The 23893-nt window shown below is 34.2% G+C and overlaps 1 protein-coding gene and 1 pseudogene across 2 annotated transcripts in view; one reads left to right on the top strand and one right to left on the bottom strand.

Annotated features, from left to right (window-relative positions):
* Nucleotides 1-19498, bottom strand: part of Slc6a15 (solute carrier family 6 member 15) — a 49683-nt gene extending 30185 nt beyond the window's left edge. Inside the window, exon 1 of one of the 2 annotated variants that reach the window (XM_048804496.1) lies at nt 18983-19498. The gene's annotated coding sequence lies outside the window, so the exon portion shown is untranslated. The remainder of the gene's footprint in view (nt 1-18982) is intronic. The other variant, XM_015482656.2, reaches the window with a different exon arrangement.
* LOC107139708 lies at nt 7905-10711 on the top strand (annotated as a pseudogene).
* Nucleotides 19499-23893: the final 4395 nt, after the last annotated feature.

Genomic DNA, 23893 nt, shown 5'->3' with positions numbered 1-23893 from the left:
CCTAAAATTCTGGCATTCACTGCTGGGAAAACAACTTCTCACAGCACCTATTTTAAAGATACCAATGAGATTTAATATGTAAACAGTTCATGAAAATCTTGAAAGGATTACTATTAGACATATACTGAGAGAGCCAGGTATAGTGATGCATTTCTGTAATCCAGTAACTCAGGAGGCAAGGCCAGCCTCAGCAACTTAATGACACCCTATCTCAAAACAAACAATTAAAAAGGTCTTGGGATATAACTCAGTAATAAAGTACCCCGAAGTTCAATCCCTAGCACAGAAAGAAATATTGATTTACATTGAAAGTCAAATAAACAACTATCACACCCCCCCTGTAATATTAATGAGCAAAACAGAGTGCTGGGTAATTCAATGGGGGAATAAAATAACTTGACCATGTTAACTAATCTGTTGCCTTTAGATTTGCATAATGTTTAGTCATGTCCATAATTGAAATATATACCCTAAAAAGCAAACACTCACACAGGATTAGAAGAAACTATAGGAAATTCTGAAAGAGAAGCACCTCTAGAAACGAACAACTTCTCACAGCACCTATTTTAAAGATGCCAATGAGGTTTGATATGTAAACAGTTCATGTAGTTTGGGATTTATCTGCTTGATTTGCATTATTTACCCTAGGGCTCAGTAATATCAGTGGCATAAGTGAATAAATACAACCACTGAAAAACTGAAATAAGCTAATTTCCAAATATTTTTTGCTGAAGAGCCTAACCTAACATATAAGAAAGTGTTAGTGAAATATGAAATATCCACATTAAACTTTAGCATTTATTGTATTGTCTAAAGATAAAAGTTGTTAGTTGTTACTAACAAAGGACACTTGAATTGGAGCATTGATTTCAGTCTTGACCTTCTTGAACTTGAATCCTAGTTTTATTGGTATTAAATTTGTAACTTCCAGTTGTTCTTTCTTAACCTCAGTTTCTTTAGTAGATAGTGATCTATTTTTCTCCCAAGACAGTAGAACGGTTAAAAAAATGTATACAGATTTGAAGATATTAGTATACTAAAAGCACCCACCATTTTATGGGGAAAAACTTCACAAGATATTGTTCAACATGGGCTTCCCCATAATCAATTATCACAGAAATTATTGTACATTTTTCCATGCATTCCTGCTCTTGCAGTTAAAAAAAAAACATAAAAAAAATCAAGATAAAATGCAATATCTTTTGATTCTACTACATATTTTTAGAAAGCAAATGCATAATCATCATCAATTTACTCGAGATAACATGTGGCAAATTTTACATTTAAAAATTCTGATCAGAATACATAAAGGTAATATTTTCAATTTAAAAAATGGTATCTATATAAATAAAATTTAAATGCAACCTTATAAACATTTTAAATGCACATAAAATATATACATTCATATTTTAAATGCAAGAACCTTAAGCAAACTCAAGTAACTGCGCAAACTCTGCCAAGGTGACATCATCTATTCTTCTGATAAAATCAACTGAAGGAGTCATCACCTACTGACTTCATCTGCACCTAGGAGCTGCATTAGCTGTCCTCATCATTACCTGGTAAAGGCCTCCTGTCTACAACTGCACAAAAGAACATGAGCCAACAGAATATCATCTATGAGCCAAATACAGCCCATTGTCTGTTTTGTAAATAAAATTTTATTGGAACATATCCATGCCCATACAAATTGCCTATGATTAATTTTATGTCAGCAGAGTGATTCCTATGGACTACAAAAGTGAAAATGTGTACCAATTATCTTATCAAAAATGTTTGCCAGCCTCTATTTCAGAAAATAAATCTGAACTGAAGATGTGGAGTTTGCCAGCTCATTCCATCTAAGTTCAATTTGTAGGGTAATATTTTATCAAAAACTCTGCCAATATAGAATGTTTCTGGTTCAAAGATGAATAGTTATGAAGAATGAAAAAGGTTTTCATATAAGCAGGAGTAAAAGAGTGGTAATTGAGAGAAAAGAAACATAAGCATTAAACAAATGTAAAATATGAATGTATATCAGGAAATGAGGGCTCTCAGGTTACAAAGAGATCACTTATTTAAAACAATTAACTGAAAGGGAAAAGTTAGGTAGGTGAATACAGGTGTGAAATGGGAGAACTCATAATAGGAGTGACATTAGAAACAATATAAACTAAAATAAACACTACTAAAACTGTTTCTGGAGACATAAAAGACTGGCTTACAGTAACTACACACACACACACACAAAAAAAAATATTTAAGAGAAACAAATAGTTTAAGTAATGTACACAAAATGATAATGGAAAGTCAGATAAAGGTGACCCAACACATTTATAATCGGACTCTCCAAACAAGAGGTTAGAACTAGTAAAATATAAAATACTACAAGAAAGAATAATTCAAATTTTGATTAGATATGTGCATTCAAATCATAGTAACAATACAGAAGGGTAAAAACAGAAAATTTGAAAATAAAAAATTCCTAGGTATTTCAAGCAGAAGTGGAAAGTGAAAATAAAACAACTTCTCAGAACACCTATAAAAATCAAAGGGAAATAAGTAATTCCTAGTTTTTATTTTTACCCGATTAGTTTGTATTCTAATTATTAAAATCCCAGGCAAATATTCCATCTCTAAAAGAATGGATGAGTCCTACAAACATGGAATTGGGGTATGGGAGGGAGGGGCTTCATGATCATGAATTTCAGTCAAACAAAAGAGCAAACAAAGACCTCAGTTACAAAATACCCACATTAAAGAATAAATGTGAACATTAAACAAGAGAATAAGGTTTATTGTCTGTAGAAATTATAAAAAGGAAAAAAATTAATTTGAAATTTTAAAGTAACAACAAAATCAGGAACTAAAATGGGAGGAATAGAAATAAATGACAATGTTCTTGTACTCCATGCAGAAAGTAATACTAAGAGTGAAATCCAGTCTAAAAGAGGATACAAACTCCACCTCTTCACATTTTCAAAAAATATTTTTATCTAAGTACAATGTAGAAGGAATTAATGTGTCTTGATATGAAGAGACATATTAGTGCCAAACACTGAAATTTGGGTTGCAAAGACAGATTGTCTAAGTTCGTTCTTAGCTCTATCACTTATGGTTTTGTATAACCTTGGCTACCTAACTTAACTATGCCTTAGTTTCTATATTTATAAAGTAAGGATAATAATATGTTTTCCTAATACAATGCTTGAATAATGCTAGCACAATATATATATATATTCTTCTATTACTATTATTATCATCACTTTTACTGGTTGTATTATACCAGAACTGGTTTGTTGTATATTAATCCATTAAATTAAGTCCCAAACCAGTGCTACATATTTCAGAGTTGTTTTGTTTTGGTTTGGTTTGGTATCAGCTATCTATTGCTGTATACCTAGTCATCTCAAAATCTAGTGGCTTTATTTTTTTTTTTTTTTACTTGCTTAGGATTTGTTGTTTCAGCAATGAGTGTTGCTTAGATGATCTGTTGCTCTACTCATCATGGCTTGAGTCATCTGTAAAATCTGTTGAGGGTAGATGGTGTGAGATAGTCCAGCTCTCATTCTCTGCCCTAGTTAGGCTATCAGTCAGAGCTCTTTGGTCTTGGTGGATGCAACCTCTCCCAAATGGTAGCTCTGTCTTATTTATACTGTAAACTCAGATTCTCAGCTGCAGCCAAAAGAAGGTAAGCCCAATGGGAAAGTGCTATTAAAGTCTCTGTGTCCTTTTGCTACTGTTTCACTACCAAAGCATGTCTCACAGCTAAATCCAAATTGATTCAAGAGTATTTAGAGAAATAAATCCTTTTTTTTTTTTTTGGTAACTGGGATTGAACCCAAGGGGGTTTAACCACTGAGCCACATCCCCAGCCCTTTTTAAAAATGTTTTATTTAGAGATAGGACCTCGCTGAGTTGCTAAGTGCCTCACTAAATTACTGAGGCTGGCTTTGAACTCACGATCCTCCTGCCTCTGCCTCTGGAGCCACTGGGATTGCGGATATTCATTCGCCACCGCACCTGGCTAAATCTAACTTCTTGGTGGAAGGAGAAACTAAGTCATATTGCAAAGAGTATGAGTATACTCATACTCATACATATCAAAGAGTATGAGAAAAATCTTGTTACCAACTTTGAAAATCATCTCCCACATTTATCCAATTAGACTCCCCTCCCTAAACTTCAAATATCAAGGTAACAAAGAGATCAAAAAGTTGGCATCTCAACCAGTTCCAACAAAGGCTTGATGCCCAGGCTGTAACTACCACTGTAGTCATGGATCCTGGTGCCACTCTTTAGAACTACTTTCATTCTTGCCCTTTCCCATCATATTGCCAAGCACCCTATTTTGTCTTTGAGCCCCTGAAACTGCCAACATCTTTTGCTTTACTCTTTTGGCCAGCATCAGTTTCTACAGCTTGAAGAGGATCTTTTTAAAAAAAAAAAAAAAAAAAAAAAAAAAAAACGATAAAGATGAAACTCTTGTTTATTTTGTTTTATTTTTTTTCTATTCATGTGTATGAGCATAAACACGTAAAAAAATCAGAACTTTAAATTTGGATTTATATTTACATTTTTCTTTTTTCCCATTTTGTATTGCTTTATCTTCGTGTTTAATTTTTGAAGCACTTACAAGCACACCCAAAGTTTTTTAAATCATAAATTTCTAACCCAGAAGTTCTCAAACTCAAGGATTTCATGTTATGTCTTCTCCTTTTGCAGATTATTTAACATATTTTAGGTTCTTGCCTTTCCATGCAAATATCAAAATCAGTTTTATAATTTCTTCCAAAATAAACAAACAAACTCCACCTGATAGGAAATTTAAATGGGAGTCCATCAATTGTATGGATCCATTTGAGGAGCATTGACATATAAAGAGTTGAGTTTTCCAATCTATGAACTTGGTATATCTTTTTATATATCTCTTTTTAAATTTCTCTTGAGAATGTTTTAAGCATTTCATTGTTAGCAGTCCTGAACATTGTTAAGCTTATCCCTAATTAATTTATACTTTTAGATATAATTATAATTGCTTTCTTGATTCAGGTTGCTAGGATGTGTAATCAGATTTTTAAAAAACAGGATTTCTGTCTTAAAATGACGGCCAAGTTTTGTCTTTTGTGTTGTCATTGTTCACAAAGAATATCCAATTATACAATCATACCTTCAGTGAGTGAAGACAATTTAACTTGACTTTTTTTTTAATTTGTCCTTTCTATATAAACACGACAGTAGAGTGTATTTTGACATATCATACGTACATTATCTTATACTTTTCTAATTAGTTACGTATGGCTTCTTTCTCTGTCTTATTTAGTGGCTAGAAGATCTACTAAAAAGTTGCACAGAATTGTTAACAGCTGACCTCCTCATCTCTGCCCCAATGTCCCTAGGAAAGTACTCAATATTTCACCCAAGTACAACTTCAGGTATTGATTTTTTTAAAATATATAGATGCACTTTATCATTTTAGTGAGATTACTTTTTATTCCTAGTTTAGTGACTTTTTTAATGTGTTGAATGTTGAACCATAATTTTGTCTTTAATAATTCTGAACCTTCTTGATCTGTTAATACAGACTCATTGATTGGTTTCATGTCTTAAAACAATCTCTCATTTCTATGATAACTTCCTTGGTCAGGATTTATTATCCTTTTAGTAAGTCATTGGAATAAATCTGTGATGTTTTGTTGTGCATTGATCTCAACTACACTCATGGGTATGTGGGTCTGTAGTTTTATTCTTGGATTTTGCTTCTCTGGTTTTGGTTTGGTGGCCCCATGAAAAGAGTTTCTTGTATATTCTCTGAGACAATATGTGGAGGGTTACTTTTTTATTTCATCCTTAAATGTTTGGCAGCATTCACCAATAAAGCCATCTGGGCCTGAAGTTTTCGTTATGGAATATGTTTAATTAAAAATTCAATTTCTTTCATTGATATAAAGCCATTTAGATTATTTTCTTGTTGTTAGTTTTAGTAAGTCATCTTTTCTGAGGAACTTGTTCATTTAATTTAAATTGTCAATTTATTGGCATAACGACTCCTGATATTCCATAACTGCTTTTTTAAAACACCTGTACTCTTATCCCACTATTTATTCCTAACATTTGTAATAGGTCTTTTCTCTGCTTTTGTCTCAACCAGTATTTTTATCAGAGAATTATCTAAATATTTGGACAATTCTTGTCCCATCTTTCTAGGCATTGTTTAGCTCCCAAACTATTGTTATTACCTCTTTAAAATTATGTTATATTAAATTTTAATTAACATTTAAAGTGAAAATACTTAAAGACCTGAAATAGCAGGCCAGTACTTGCATCTTAAATATAAGGAAGACTCCTAGAGACTTGTCTGCACTGATTATGGTTTGGCATTTGCCACAGTTTAATATTCTATTAGAATGAACTATAGCACCAGCAAATTATCTTCTTGACTTTGACAAGTTCAAATTTTACTGGGGAAATTTTTCTTAAATACAAATCAATCTGAGCACCAAATCTAAAGTTCATTATGGACACAATGAAATAAATTTTACTAATTCCAATAAATAAGATAGACTGCCTGAATAAAATCAAAATGTTGATCATATTACAGGAAAAACTGGAACAACATGCTAATTATTTTCTCACTAAGGAACAATTGCATAATGAAAATGAAAAGAGATACAATGAAATGGATGTGAAGTGTCCCCCAAAGCTCATGAGTGAGACAATGCAAGAAGGTTCAGGGGAGAAGATTGGGTTGTGAGCATTTTAATCCAATCAGTGAATTGATCCCCTGATAGGTATTAACTGAGTGGTAGTTGAAGTGGTAGGGTGTGACTAGAGGAGGTGAGCACTGGGGGTATGACTTTGGGGTATATATTTGTATCTGGCCAGTGCAGTCTCTCTGCTTTCTGATCACCATGTGAGCAAGTTCCCTCTGCTATACTCTTCCACCATAATGGTCTACCTTACCTCAAGCCCTGAGGAATGGAGCCTGCTGCCTATGGTTTGAGACTTCTGAAACCATGAGCACCTAAATAAACTTTTCCTCCTCTATAATTGTGCTAGTCAAGTCTTTTAATCACAGAAGTGAAAAGGCTGACTAAAACAATGATCTTGACAAATGAGGCAAAATATTTTCTAAATATAGAATTCAGCCTAAAAGTTTATTTTGTAAATTATATATCCCTGCACATAAGCAGAAAGATAACACTAAGCAAAAAGAAACAAAAATCACATATCGAATCAAAAGGGAGGGAACATTTTTTTACAAATGACAATACAAAAATGCACAATAAAAAGGCATAATTTATACTTCATTAAATATGTGTCTGCCAAAAAGATGGACTACAAGACACCTATCAAAATGAATATATTTTTTTAAACATTAATAACACCAGGTGTTGGCGAGGATGCAAAGAATCTAGATGAATTATACACCATCGATGGCAATGTCAAATTGCACAGCCATTCTAAAAAACAGTTGGAACTTGCTTTCAACCGCAGTACTAGACTTCTTAAAGTGACCCTCAACTGTACTCTTAAGAATTTACTCCAGAGAATAGAAACTTAAGAAGTATGTACACAAATGTTCATAGCAGCTTTGTTTATAATAGCCCAAACTGGAAACTACCTATATGTGCTTCAGTGGGTGAAGACTTAAAACCACCTGTGCTACATCCACACCATAAAGCATCAGTCAGCATTAAAAAGGAGAGAACTCTCATTACCTTCAAGAATTTAGATGAACTTCAAGGAAAAAATAACAAGCTTTTTAAAAATTAAGAAGCCAATTTCAAAATAATACATATTTCATAATTCTATATATACAACATTTATGAAATAACAATTACAAAGATGAACAATGATTAGTAGTTGCAAAGAGAGCAGGTGGTTTGCTATAAATTGGAAGTGGGAGGGAATATTTCAGGATGGTACAACTTAATGGTAAGGGTGACATGAAGTTTTATGTTTGAAATATCATACAGAGAATACATATACAAACACAAATACACACAAATAAAATCCCTATATTGTTAGGAAAAGCTCTATGGATTATACAAATGTCAATATGCTGGTTATGATACTACACCTTGTTTGACACAGACATTAATGTGGGGTAGTTTGGTAAAAGGTGAAAAAGATTTCCCTTTGCACCTTCTTGTGAACTTGATCAAAATTAATTTAATTTTCTTGTGAACTTGATCAAAATTAATTAAAGGACTTTCCTAAAGTCCTTTAAATGTAGATGCTTAAGACAACAGACATATCTACTTTTAGAGTTCTGGAGACCTCAGAGCCAAAATAGGTTTCAATGTATTAAATTTATCAGAAATTCTCTCTCTGAACTGTCCTCTGAAATTTTAGGGAACAGTCTGAACCTTGCCTCTTACCACCTTCTTCATGCCTTGATCTATGGCCACATCACCTTGGTCACCTGGCCTATACTTGTCTATGTATATCTAATGCTAATCTCTCTCTGCTTTTTCTCATCAACACTTATGAGGGCATGTTGAACCCATTAAGTATCCCAGGATAATCTATTAATCTCAAGATTATATCTGCAAAGCACATGTATTCAAATCAGGTAACAGAGTTGTCAAGGATTAGGAAGTAGACATGTCTTTAGGGGTCATTTATCAGCCTACCATAAGCTATTATTTGTATTCATTTACATAAATTCATATTAGCATGTCCTATAAATTATGAGTTTGAAAGCACTCAACATATTTTGTCATCTTCAATTATTTTCTGTAGTATGTTATTTGCAAAAATGAACACTAACAGTTCCTCCCAACTTTGTATATGTCTACTACTCCTCCAATCAAGGTATGGAGTCTATTTATTATTCTTTTAAGTTGAAGCTAGCTCTGAATTTGACCAGCAGAATGCAGGAGAAATGGCACTATAAAAGTTCCAAGGCTATGCTGAACAAGCCTGCTAATTTCTGCTTTCTGTCTTTTGGAAGCCAGACACCACGGGGGGCTGGGGGAGGAAGTACATCATCCTTGCTAGAAACCCCACATGGAAAAGGAGAGAGAGAGAAAGAGAGATAAATGGTTTCAACCATGTACCAATTATTCTAGCATCTAAGCTGAAGCCTCAGGCATGATAACACGACTTTGACATTCTAGCCCTGGCCAAACTGCCAGTTAATGCCAACTTAAACAAATGAACCATACAACTGAGCCCAGCCAAACCATAGAATAAAGAGAAATAACATCATTCTTCTTGTTTTAAGATACTACGTTTTAGAATGGGTTTTTTGTGTGTTAATAGATAACTGAGACATCTGCCTATAAAAAAGAAAAATATTTACTGGACACAACAAAAAGTATAAATGCTTTACTAAAATGTAAAATGCTGTCCAAAAAAATCATTTTCACAATGAAGCTAGACCTGTGTAGAAAGGTGTGATGTAGATTTGTAAATTCACACAGTTACTTTCTTTTAAGGACAAAATTCATAATAACTTCCAAAGCCACATTTAGTCTTATGTATGTAAAGCTCCATATGGTGGATCTCATTCATGCTCAAAGTAGAAATGAGACAGGGATTATGACTGAAAAAAATCTGTAGATATCAAAACGTTCAAAAGAAAACAGTTTCTGCAGAAAGGAGAGAGGGCTTGATATCGCAGCATGTGAAGCTCCAGCACTTGCAGGGCCAGACTTTAGAGAATTGCAGATATTTATATGACTAAGTAAATTTTCCTACAAAGGGGAAACATTATCCAACATATCATATGTCACTAAAATAATGAAGAATGTCCAAAAAATGTAGTGAAACTAAAAGAACAGGATTATGCCATAGAAGTTGATCCTGTTTGGAAGAGAAGTACTTTTGTATGGCAGAATGGTATACTAAATCACACTGTGTGAAAGCCATACCAATCTAAACTTAAAGAAATTGTGGAAAAATCAGATGGATATGAGAATACCCTCAAGGAAGGATATGAGAATTTCTTAGCTAAGTTCCAATGGCACAGTATCCCTACATTCATATTTTTGGCTGGTATCAGTGATATACTAGAGGAACTTACCTGCAAAGCTGTGATTGATCATGCAAATATCAAAGTGGTATTCAGCTTCGTGGGTTTTGATGAAAATGGCATAGTGAAGGGATTCAAAGAAGAACTAGTTCATGTATTTTTCAAAAACAAGATGGAACCATGAAGAATATAGAACATTTTAGCCAACAAATAGAAAATAGCAACATAATTCTGCTAGGAGACTCCAAATGAGATTTAAGAATGAAAGCTGGGTAGCCAATGTGGAACACATTCTGAAAATTGGACATCTAAATGGTAGAGTAGATGCACTTTTAGACAAAAACACAAACTCTAATGATATTGTTTTAGTAAAACACAAATTGGAGGTACCAACTCTATTTTACAGAAGATTCTATAAATAAGAATTTTTCAAGAACACCTCTCTCATGGGAACAGGTGATATAATAACTCCTCGTTTGTCCATCTTGCTGAAAGACTATTATTTATAATATAGTCTTGCTCTTGAAAATTACATAATTAAAATATTTTCAGATATGTTGAATCTACAATTGGAAGCTCCTTTTCCCTACCTTTTCCAATACACTCCTCATTATACTTCTAACATTTTAAAAAATCTTAAAACCAAATTGAGAAAAACAACTTCTTTATTTTCCAAAGTGAATTTTGTAGCTTAATGTTATCATGCAGTTTTTGAAGGACTTTTTTTTGCACCAGGAATGTTTGTGGAAGTTTTTAAAAGAAGTTTTATAAAGTTGTGAAATAATATGCATGATTTTAAGTACTGCCATTTTTAAACTTTGCAAATAGCATCACCATCTCCTGAAATTGTATAATATTCAGTTATTTTGTGTGGGGAAAACCAATATTTACCAAAAATGATTGACACTTAGTATTTGAAAAAACCTATGGTGTTCTTGTCACTAATCATTATGGGATATTCTATATGAAACACTGATAATTAACATGAAATGAAGAGTCTTTTAAAAGAGAGAATGCTAGCAAAAAATAACCTTCTACATATATATAGATAATTGATAATTTAGATACAGTGAATCAGTTCCTTAAATAATGCAAGCCACTGCAACTTACCCAATGTAAAACAGATCATTTAATATCTCTATAACTATTTCTAAAACTTAAGTATGCTGTTTTAATTCTTTCATCAATCAAATGTCCAGTCCCAGATGGTTTCACTGGAGAATCTTATCACATGTGTAAATAAATATGATCATGAACTCTAGTCTCTTCAGACAATAGAAAACAATAGAACACTTCCTAATTAATTTCATTAAGCTAGTATTACTCAGATACCAAAACCAGGTACAGACAGTACCAGAAAAGAAAACTATATATCAATATTTCTATAGAGTATAAACACAAATTCATTCACATGGTAGTAGAAAATAGAATTTTGGTAAAAAGAATTATATATCATGATCAACTGGAGTTATTTCAAGTACTTTAGACTGATTCAGTATTCAAAATTCCATGTAATACCCCATAAAAATACAGTTTAAAGAAAAAAGTCACTTGAACATATCCACTGATCCAGAAAAAGGTTTTTATAAAATTCAACATCCATTTATGATTAAAATCTGTCACAAATTAGAAATAAAAGGGAACATTCTAACTTCATAATGCTACAAAAAATAGAGATAACGTAATATTACTACTGAAAGTCTAAATATTTATCCCCTAGGGTCAGAAACAAGATAAGAATGTACGTTCTCACACTCATATTTAAAATAATGGAAGTAGCAGACAATATAATATTGCAAGAAAAACTAAATATAAGGAATACAGATCCAAAAGGAAGAAGGAAAACTTTCCGTATTTGAAGGCATTCTAGTGTAATGTGATAGACATCATTATCCAAACTACATCTTGTAAGAAGACATGAATTGGCGTGAACATACTTTATACATAGAGGTATGGAAAATTGTTCTATAAGATCATTGTAATGTCATGTGTAGCTAATAAAAAACCCTGACCAGTTAATTTTAACATTATCCAGAAATGTATTCTCAGTAATTTGAACAAATTAGAAATTAAACGCATAATGATAAAAAAAGAATTGTGATGCATTCTTCTGTCACGTATTTAAAAAATAAAACCAATTAAATAATTAAATTAATTAATTAATTAATTAATAGAGGTTAATTATATGGTATTTGGAATGTAATGAAAAAATGGAGGATAAGAAAGCACTTTTTTGGTCTTTTCATTGATACGCTAATGATTTTCTCATAAAACAGGAGGTAGCAACTTTCTGAAAATGACCTTTTGAAAGACATTATTGTGATATATATCTATATGTATCTATATAGAGAGCTATCTATCTATATATCACATATATCTCTCAGCCCCATGCATGTATACACTCCTGAAATACAATATCACAAAACACAACATGTAACCTTAGTACATGTGCTATACTCTGATATTCTGTTTTATTGTATTTCTATCGAATTCATTATAATAAACTGATTTTATAATCCACTACTAGATCAGATATTATAGTTTGAAAACTACTATAATAAAATGTGGTCACCAGAAAAATAAATAAATTAATAAATTAATTAATTAAAAGCATTCTGATTGTCCATGTTGAAAATCGTAAGGAAAGCTCCCTAGTGGTCTAGTGCTTAGGATTCAGTGCTCTGAAAATCATAAGGAATCTAAAAAAACAAACAAGAACTCCTAGAATAAGTGACTTCAATAAAGACACAGGATACAAGATAAACATACATATATATTTACATTCCTACATGTTAACAATGAACAAGTGGATACAGAAATTTAAAATACAATAGCAAGCCAGGCCTAGGGCACCTGTATGTAATTCCAGTAACTCTGGAGGCTGGGACAGTAGAATTGCATATTTCAGGTCAGCCTCAGCAATTTAGTGAGGCCCTAAGTAACTGAGAAAAACCTTATCTAAAAAAATAAATAGATTAATTAATTAATTAATTAAAAGGCTGGGGATGTAGCTCAGTAAGAAAGCACCCCTGAGTTCAAGCCCAGTGCCCCTAACCCCCCCCAAAACACCTAGTATTTGTAACCCTTAAAAGATTAAAATAATTACATGATAATGTAACAAAACAGGTACAGTAATTTTTTTTCTGAAAAATACCAACTGTGTTAAAAGAAATGAAAGATCTAAATATATGAACAGACATACTATGTTCATAGATTACAGGACTCAACATAGTAAATATACCAATTTTTTCTTAATAGATGTATGGATATTAATGGAATTCCTATCAAAATCCCAGAAAAAAATAATTATAAGCAAGATTATTCTAAAATTTATATGAAAAACGTAAGGGCTACAATAATATGGAAACAAAAGAATAAAGCAAGATAAATTATTTTGCCCATTCCAAGATTTACATAGCTATAATAATGAGGATTGGGTGGGGTCAATAGAAATATAGATACAAATCAATGAAATGGAAGAGATGACCCAAAAAGGGATGCACTCAAATAAAACTAGTATATTTTTGATAAAGGTACAAAAGCAATTTCATTGGGTTAAAAAGATAATCTTTTTAACAAATAGTTTAGAAACCAACTAGACATAAAGTATGATCTAGATATAAACATAACATCTTATACAAAAAAAATAACTCAAAATGGTCCTATATTTAAACATAAAATACAAAACTAAAATTTGTAGAAAAAAATCATTAGAGAAAATCTTTGAATTCTATGGTTAAGAAAAGAGATTCTACACATAATATCAAAAGCTGGATCAAAAGCAACAACTGATAAACTGGGTCTCAAAATTTATTTTGTTCTGTGAAAGGACCTGTAAAGAGGATGAAAAATAAGTTAAAGCCTAGGAGAAAATACTTGAAGACCACATATTGGATAAAAAAAGTAGTATTTGGATATATAAACAACTCTTAAAACTCAACAATTAAAAATATAATTAGAAGACAGGCAAAGAACATAAAGGAACATTTCACTAAATATTATGTATAGATTTAAAATAAGAATATGCAATGAGATTTAATATTATCATCCATTAAAAATGCAAATTACAGCCACAGAGAAATGTAACTCACTCTCGCTCTCATATATATATATATATGGCATATAATATGTATAATTATATACAATCATATGTCATACATATTATATTATATAATTATGCATATAATATATACAGTTACATGTCTATATATATATATATATATATATATATATATACACACACATATCAGAATGTCTAAATATAGTGAGAGTCATATTCTGACAAAGTTACTGAGAAAATGGTTCATTAATTTATTGTTGCTGAGAACATAAAATGGTACCGCTACCATGGAAAACAATTTGGCAGTTTCTTTTTTTTTTTTTTTTAATTATCTTTGATTCTTTATTTTTCTCTTTTTTTTCTTTTTTTTTAAATTTATTTTTTATTGGTTGTTCAAAACATTATAAAGCTCTTGACATATCATATTTCATACATTAGATTCAAGTTGGTTATGAACTCCCAATTTTACNTTCCCATGATGTAGGCTCCCTATTTACCTCTTTTATTGTTTCTCTTGCTGAGAGAAAACTTTTCAGTTTAAGTAAGTCCCAATTGTTGATTCTTGTTATCAACTTTTGTGCTATGGGTGTCCTATTAAGGAATTTGGAGCCCGACCCTACAATATGTAGATCGGAGCCAACTTTTTCTTCTATCAGACGCAGAGTCTCTGATTTGGCAGTTTCTTTAAAAACTAAATATGCAACTACTAAATAACACAGAAATCACACTCCTAAGTATTTATCCCAGATAAATTAAAATGTATGTTCCAAAAAGACTGTATCAACGTCTCCATGTCAGCCTTATTCACAATAATTCTTAACTGTAAATAACCCATATGTTTTTCTTTAGGTGAATGGTTATACAAATCTGGTATATCCATTTTGTGGAGCAATAAAAACTAACTACTAGTACATCTAATAAATTGAATGAATCTATAGAGAATTGTGCTGAAAGTGAAAAAAGCCAATATCAATGATTGTATACTATATGATTCCATTTATATGACATTCTTGAAATGACTTAACAATAAACATGGAGAAAAGATTAGAGGTTTCCAGGAGTTAAGGAGAGGCTGGGGACAGGAGTGAAGTACTATGGTGTGAAAGGACACCACAGGGGATCCTGTGATAGAACTCTTTTGTAACTTGACTGTATCAATATCAATATTTTGATTATGGTGTTGTAATCAAGTTTTTGCAAGATGCTACATTTGCAAAAAAATTGTAAAAAGCTGTTAAAACTCTGCTACTCCTAATCAGTTATGTGTGATTCTGAAATCATAACAAAACTAAATTTAAAAACAAAGTTACTTCTTTCACTAAAAAGAGAAAATGTATTTTTATGCTAATATAATGACTAAATTTGTTGAATCCACTAAATGTGATGCTAGCATATAATTTCATTATTCAAAATATTGGAAGAAAACATTCCTATAAATTCAGAAACAACAACAAAAATTATGAAGTAAATATGCCTATATTTCTACCTTATTTATTTGAGGACATCTGATGTCTGAATACTGTTCCATCAAAGAAATTTGTTTGCTATTTTCACTTCATATTTTTAATTTATAGTTTGAATAATAATACAATAATGTGGTAAAACAAGGTGAAACATACATTCCAAACCTTTCTCCCCAGCATATCTAGTACTACCTCTAACTCCCTTTAATCAAAGTAACACAAGATATCCTAGCTGTATGTGTGTGTGTATATGTGTGTATTCAAGAGTATATGTGTGCATGTATAAACATTCTGATTGTGATTATGTTGTATGGTTTTTACAAGATGTTACTTTTGCAGAAAATTTTATAAAATGCTCACGAGAAGTCTGTTATTCCTTAAAATACTTGTGATTCTGTAACTATCTTAAAACTAAAATTAAAAAAAAAAACTTCAGTCCATTCACTTAAAAAGAAAGATCCAATATGTATTTTCTCCCCAACCCCTCAACCTATTTCTTTTCACACAATTATTTCTATTCCTCATCTTGGTTTTCCATTTTTTTTAATTTTCAAATTTTTTAATATGAATAGACTAACTTAATTTCTAAGATAACTATGATATCCCTTGATTTTAATATACAATATATTTGTCATTTCTTATAATTTCCTATTATATGTTCCAAAGAAACCCAATTTGTATACTTTGCTTTTCATGTCTGTGAATTCCTAGAAGTGATAAGGTATGAGCTTTTACAATTATGATAAATACTGCTAAGAGTTATTTATCAAAAAATAATCTCAATTTTCACTACCACGAGCAATAGATGAGAGTGACTACTTCTCTCTGATCACTTCAATATGAGCAATGTTTTTAATCTTTGCCAGTCTGATAGTGAGAAAGCTCTCATAGTAAGCATTCTATTCAAAGACAATAATCAGTCATGTGAAAGGATACTTTAATACATTAATTGCAAGGAAATAAAGTGACCTTCAAGACTAAAAACAACTTTATCCTATATCAAGTTATATTATGCATTTATTCCAGTCTACCCTTGGGACCTGTTATTCACAGAGAAAGAGAACATAATTATTTGTCAAAATTAATATTTTGACTTGTGATTCATTCCACAATTTAAAATCAATATGCAAATACATAAATTAATAAAAAATTATTTAGTGAATACTACCAGAAGAGTAATGTCCTAAGTAAATTGCTACTGTATCTAAATATTCCTGCCATCTAACCTTGAACGTTTTTCATGCATCAGAGTATGCCTGTTGATTTTTGTTAATAATGCCATCTGCTCAGAAATCATTTTAAAATCTACTCTGCATAGGAATACATTAACTATCCAATCATGCATATGTATGCAGTAATAAAGAATTAACATAGTCTTTTAAAAAAAAGAGTTGAGAGGCAAATTGAGAAGTAAAAGAAAGACCAGGGAGCTTTTGATAAGTACTCAGATCTCTTTCAGATCTGCCATACTAACTGCCAGGATGCAAACCCCAGAATATAAAATAATACAATTTATTATCTATTCACACAAAAGTTTTATTTTAATGATAGGAGAAGCCTATTTTCTAACACGTACATAGTCAAATTTGAACTATGGTCACTGGGTAAATTAATGGTTACCAATACAGAGTTTAAGTTTTAGTAACTACTCGGCCTAAAGGTTTCAATAATTGACAAGGCAACTCATCAGTAATTGATATTTCATATACCAGCTATCCAATATAAAATTTTATAGTAATTCTTGTTAATTGGATGACAAAGTGCATATCTTCTAGAAACACATATAAATATCTTTCTTAATTCCATTGAAATACTACATTTTGAGTTATACTAGAACTGTAGTCATTCTTAAATTCAGTTTATAGCATGTAATCAGAAAAATTGGAGTGAAAATGGTCACTGAATTCAATTTTGAATTTGGCGGAATAATGTAAAATCGTCTGATTCTTATGGTCGAATATTACGAATTTAACTTGAGAGAAATACACATTATCTTCAAAGAAATTCAGTCCAAAATCAAGTATTTATTAAGTATTTACAATCTGTCAAATCCAGTAGTAGGTTTGGAAGAGACAGGTTGATCTGTAATCTCAACTCCTTTCTTGCAAAAATGGGGATGGGTGGGGTCAGGAGTCTCCAGGGGACTGTGTGGGCTGAGAATGATAAGTCCCCAAAGCAATGAAGAGCGCAACTGCAGCACATAAAGCAGCCCTTCATTCCTCTCATATTTCTTGGTAGGGAACCACAGGCACGAATGGTGCAAACCAGGATGGGGTCTACCTTTAAGACCTAGAGGGGAAAACCGCCTGACCAAAAGAAATGGTTGCAGTCTCATTTGCATAAGCACCCAAACACTGCCGACGTCACCACGGCCCAGTCCAGACCCCGCCCGGTCTTACTCTAACCATTCCCGGTGAGGGTGGAGGATGGAAAGGGAAAGGAGACGCTAGAGAGCGCACGCCTGGAGGCTTCACTCAGTTCCTACAGACCCAATGCTGCTTCCTTACTAAACAGAAAACAATCCCGTTCTGGCATCCTCTGCGACTAGGTGGGTCACGTCTGTCGCGGGGACGCCTAGGGCATTTAGATTCACTCCTATTTATAAAGCTGGAGCGCCTGTTAAGAATGAAAGGCTTTCTCCCTACTGCACTGTATTCAAAACTGTCTTTTAACCCGAGTACGCAAAGACCAGTCAAGTGAATGAAAGGTAAAAACAACTAGGTTTCCCTTCTTTCCCGTCCGTTCCTTAAAATCCCAACGCCACCACCCTCGCCGCCACGCTGTCAAATTCCAGGATGCTCAGAAACACTCAAAGTGTGCTTTCTTCATCAACCACGTGCCTTTTGCGCGGCGAAAGGCCCACTTTTGGATCATATATTGCAGGATGCCTTAAGCAAAAGGGAATTGAGGTCACGTGAAAACACTGTGCCTTCCACAGTCGCTTTCTGCAGTTGCCAAAGAACCTCAAGCGAATGAGAAATGAAGCCCGCTGCTCTCCCCGCCCCACCGCCCACCCGCACGAGGATCAGCTTCCAATTCACCTCGGAAGTGCCTCTCCGCCCTGACCCTCCCAACTTTCCTCTCGGACTTTCTGATGTTTGACCCCCATCGTTCAACCCCGACTTGACTTGGAAACCAGTAGGTCTCCGGGAATGTTGTGGGCAATTTCCACCAAGGGAAGGAAGGAAGGATGGCGACACGTTTCCACCCATGTGCTTCTCCCTACAAGTGCCTCCTCTTGTGCACCCCTCACCCCCATCTCAGACTTGCACAGGTGCAGGACGCAGAGCCTAGGGGGTTGCCAACTGAGCCTGGCAGAGCTCTCTGGGGGTTTTTGATCCATTCTCCCTCCTTCACCCCAGGACCCAGCCTGAGTCTTTCTTGGGATCCATCCATCAATTTTCCTGTGGTTCCTGGTCCCCGGACTCCAGGAAGACTAATGGCCAGCCCCACCCTATCCGCAGCGGTGCCTTTAGCATAAGAGTGTGTCTTTACCGTTACTGTGTCTTGACCCAGCACCTCTTGTTGTTTCCACGTCCCAGAAGCAGTCCAGAAAGGGTCGGGTCCAGGTAGCTGTGACAGAGGCCACACAGGAGCTGTCCGGCGAGAAGCAGTTGCTTGCCAAGGGCGGGCTCTGGGACTGGGTTTAGAGGGTCGCTGCCCTGCGGACTGGCAAGGAAGACTCGTGAGCGCCTGTGTGTCTGCCCAGGGGAAACACGCACCGGCGAGTACAGGCGCGCGGATCCGTATGCGCGCGCGCCCGTGTGTGTGTGTGTGTGTGTGTGTGTGTGTGTGTGTGTGTGTGAGTGACGGAGGTACCCACGTGCCCGGCCCTCCAGTGCTGCGGCCGCGGAAAGGCTGCGGGCGAGAGGGAGGAGGCAGCGGGCGGCGACAGGGCTCTGAAGAGCTAGCCAGGTCTGCTGGCTGGGTGCCGCACCTCCCCGCCCCACCACCCCTTGACGCAGAGGCCACTGCGGCTGCCTGCTGCGTCCTCTCTGCGCCCGGGGGTTGGGCGAACTGGATGCAGGATAGTCCTGGGGAGCCCCACGCAAAGCAAAACAAAACACACTCTGCCCGCTCCACCCAGTCTTTCCCCAGCCCACTCAACTGAAAGGATGGGCACCAGTTGCCCGCCCCCTGCCTTTGTCTCAGCGAGGATAACAATCCTGTTCCAATGGCCCTACCTCGAACCTTGAGACTATTCTCCTGAAGTCCTTAACCGGACTAGAAGTAAGGGACCCTAGCTTTCTCTCCAGGCCAGCCATTTACGTCTCCAGCAGAGGAAAAGCACTCTGGGCATTTGCTTTTCCATCAGGGGTGGCCTGATAGTACTCAGTGATTCTTATAAGATTCTGAAAGGTTGTTTTAGGGAGATGGTTCCCACCCTACGTTGGTGCCTCAGTATGCGACTCTTTTCCAAGGGGTCTTATTACCAGATGAAGTCTGACTCTCCTCCTCTGATAATCAAGACTTGCTCATGATTAAGCCACGTAATCTTAAAATAATACGTTTCTGAACACAAAGCTAGCCTCCTTTTGAAAATGGCTGAACCGTCCCCTAAACAGGGAATGTGGTCTAGAGATTAAATTTATGATCTTTGAAATTTAAATTTTGAAAGAACAGCAAAATGACCATAGAACTTTTATAGAAGGAAGGTTACTTGGCAAAGTATCTTTTTCACTTCTAGATGATTAAAATTATCATTTTAAAAATACCTTCTGCACTTTTAGGACTTACAACAATCCCTTAGAGTTTAATGGATTGTATCTAATTAAGATTGAATTAAATAATAAGACCATTGCAGACAGGTTTTTATGCAGTGAAAAAAAAAATCTGGAAAGAAATCACAAGACCAAAATTTCAGGTCAGAACATTGTTACTAATCCTTTTAAAGCAGCCAAGAGAGCTTTTCCTCAGACTCTCTTCAAATCCCACCTTTAAAAAAAAAAATTAAATTAGAGTTGACTCCCTGAATTTCCCTCCCCTGCCAGTGGTAAATATACGCTCTTTGATAGATGTACCACACGAAAAGAGAAAAAGTTACAATAAACTTCTTAGAGCACATGTTACATAATTTGGTTTTTATTTCACATAATGATGACAAATATTTATGTTGATATACATCATTGTTTTTACATACCCAAACTGAAAGACAGGTACAAATATTACCAATAACAACTAAAAAAAAAATTAAGAATATAGGTAATGCTATGTCCACCATCATCAGGATTCTGTTCATCTGTGGGAAGCAAAGTCATGGATATACTTGCAGAAGTGGTTTTCAGTAGTACAGAGGAGTACTAAAAGTATTTCTCCTTTATGCTTTTTCACTGGTGTTTGACACCTATCTCAGAAGCATACACAAAGTTACATGTCACAAAATACTTCTGACCATGTCTTCAGTGATGACTGATACCTGATGCTGATGAAGAGAAATAGGAGAGCTTCCTACTGAGTATCTGGAGCTTATAATGTTTAATCTTCTCAACTAATTAATAAGGTGACTTACTAATTTAGAGATTAGAGAAAGGTGATACACAGAAAAAAAAAATGTAGCTGTAGCCACACAGCTAGTTCAATGATGGAATGGAGAATTAAACCCAAATCTACTTCCTTAAAAGTTTATGTTTTTAAATAATATCCTGCAAGTTTTTAATGAATTTAGAGATTTTTAATGGGAGGAATGGGTAGAATCAATACAAGGATTAGGCATCTTTGAAATGGAGTGTGGGTGGAAAGACTGTCCAACAAAAAGAGGCTGGGAACACCAATCATGGGTTAAAACATGTCTATTTTAAAATTTTAACAACAAGGACTCTTTAAAAATTTAAAGTTCAGTTTGCTAATATCTTTTTTGGCTAACAATTATTTAGTGTTTTCTCTATCACACTGTAAAATTGACCACATGGTGTTGTAGCAGAAGGAGGCAAGACAGGAGGAGAATAGCAGTACTTGGAAGAATATTTCAACCCACAAATGACAGGAAACTAGTATTTCTGACCACTCTGTATTTCAAAAGTATTAGCAGGTATTGATTCAATTATAATTGTGTGCCTTTGTGATGTGTGAAACAATGTCTATATCTTATTTCTCTTAATTATTACAATAGCTCTTTGATATAAGAATGGTAATTAGCTAAGCACTGTAGAAGAAAAAGCTAAGAATTTGGTTGTTCAAGATCACATGGTCAAAAAGCATCTGCTAAATACTATAAATAAACACCTTTCTTTAGGCACATAACCTTCCAGATTTGACATCTACTTTTAAACTATTATTACCACACATCTCAGTTGAAAACAGTTCAGATAAAAGATCATATGAAGGAAATGGAGCATTGTCTTTGGAGGAGGGAGGAAATCTGATTTGCCAAGCCTTTCTACACTAGTATTTCTTAAATCTCTCATATAATTATAATATTATGCTAAAATTTCCAAAGTTGTAGCACCATAGTTCACAGAAACAATTCTTAGATTTAAAAAATCAAACCACAATACTAAAGGAGAATACTGAAATCAATTCATATCATGAGATTTTATTTATTCAGTTTCCCTTATGGCTAGTCATGTAGTATATTGTGGACTTTCTTTTTTGCATTCTAATAAAATGTTTTCTTATAATGTTCTCAAGTGTAATTTGTCATATAGTTTCAAAATGTTTATGAAACCAAAGTCTGCACAATCCCAAAATATCTACTGAATGCACTTGACCTTCATATCTGTAGGTTCAACCAATGCTGATAGAAAATATTTAGAAAAAAATTACATTTGTACTGAACATGTACAGACTTTTTCTCTTCATTGTTTCTTAAACAGTACAGTGTAAGAACTATTTATATAGCACTTGCATTATATTCAGTATCATAAGTAATTTAAAGATGGTATAAAGTATGTAAGAGAATGTGCCTAGGTTATATGACAATACTCCATTTATATAAGGGACTTAAGGTTCCTTGGATTTTGGTATCCTCAGGGGTCCTGGAACCAATCCCCAGTGGATACCAAATGTCATGGTTTGGAATGGGAATGTCTGCCAAATGCCCATGTATTGGAGGCTTGGTTTCTAGTCCATAATGCTTTGGGAGATGATGAAGTTTTTAAAAGGAAGAGCCTAGTTTGAGGAAGTTGGATCATTGAGGCTATGCAGTTGAAGGGGATTATATTAAGATCCTGTCCTCTGACTGCCTCTCTCTCTCTCTCTCTCTCTCTCTCTCTCTCTCTCTCTCCTTCCTTCCCTCCCTTTCGCTCTCCCACTCCCCCTGCCCCCACCCTTTCCTAAAGGAATGAGGTAAACTGGTTTTCTCTGCTACAAACTTTGCATTGGTATTCTGCCTTGCCCCAGGCCCAAGTAACAGGGCCAAGTAACCATGGACTGAAACCTATGAAACAGTGATCCAAAACAAAGTTTTTCTACTTATAAGTTTATTTTCTCATGTATTTTTGTCACAGCAACAGAAAGCTGACTAACACACCAAAAGATAATTATATTCTGTTCTTCCTACATTTTCATGACAGATGAAGGACTGCAAGGTAGAGACAAGGCAAATAACTAGGTTATCTAATTTCTCTTGAATAAAGAATGTGTTAAATGAATTGACAAATGTCAAAGCAATTAAATTCACTTTTTATCTAATTGGCTGAAATAGTGATGCATTCACGACAATGTAAAAATGATTGAATTTTGCTAATGTTTCTGCACTTTGTAGATAAAGCCTAAGTGGCTCTGGCAAGTTAAAATACCAACACAAGCTGTCACTTTGTTGATGCAAAAATGTATCCCCTGCTTCAGTGTATGGATCATGATCACTGAGTCCTTAAGTTACTCTTCAATTATATATGTAAGAGTAGATTACATTTTTAAAACCCTTTGTATATATCATATATTATGTTCAGGATTAATCTATACAGCAAATTTAGAGATTCAAAACCCAAATATTTTGTGGTATTTGTTTTGCCTGCAGTATGTGAGCTGCCTTTTCTTACTTTCACTGCAAAATCTATTACTGATAAATTCAGAATCTATAGGCTGTGTGTTTTTTTTTGTTTGTTTCTAAAGTTATATTTTAATATTCAAAATACTTGCTTTTTGAATAAATTTCAAACCATGGGCTTGTACACGATGAAAAGTTAACTCTCCTTTGCATATATCCCTTGTTTTGGGAAAGGATCAGGGAATTCAGTTTTAAACAGAGTGGTCTTAATAGACTCAATTTTAAATAGGGTGATCTGGGAAAGTCTCACTGTGTTTCTATTGCAGCAATGAGTTGAAGAACTTGTACAAATTATCCTTGTAGAGGTTCAGGACCGGGGGTGCATTTGCTATAGAGGTAATGAAAAGGGTCTTTTCTATCACTGAGAGTGAATGGAAATACCCTAAGGGAAGTTTATTTGGTGTGTTTTGAGGAAGGGA

This window comes from Marmota marmota, unplaced genomic scaffold (assembly GCF_001458135.2).
Source record: "Marmota marmota marmota unplaced genomic scaffold, marMar, whole genome shotgun sequence".
In the NCBI taxonomy this organism is placed as follows: Eukaryota; Metazoa; Chordata; class Mammalia; order Rodentia; family Sciuridae; genus Marmota; species Marmota marmota.
Note: the sequence above shows the minus strand (reverse complement) of the source record. Positions and strands in the feature narration are given on the sequence as shown.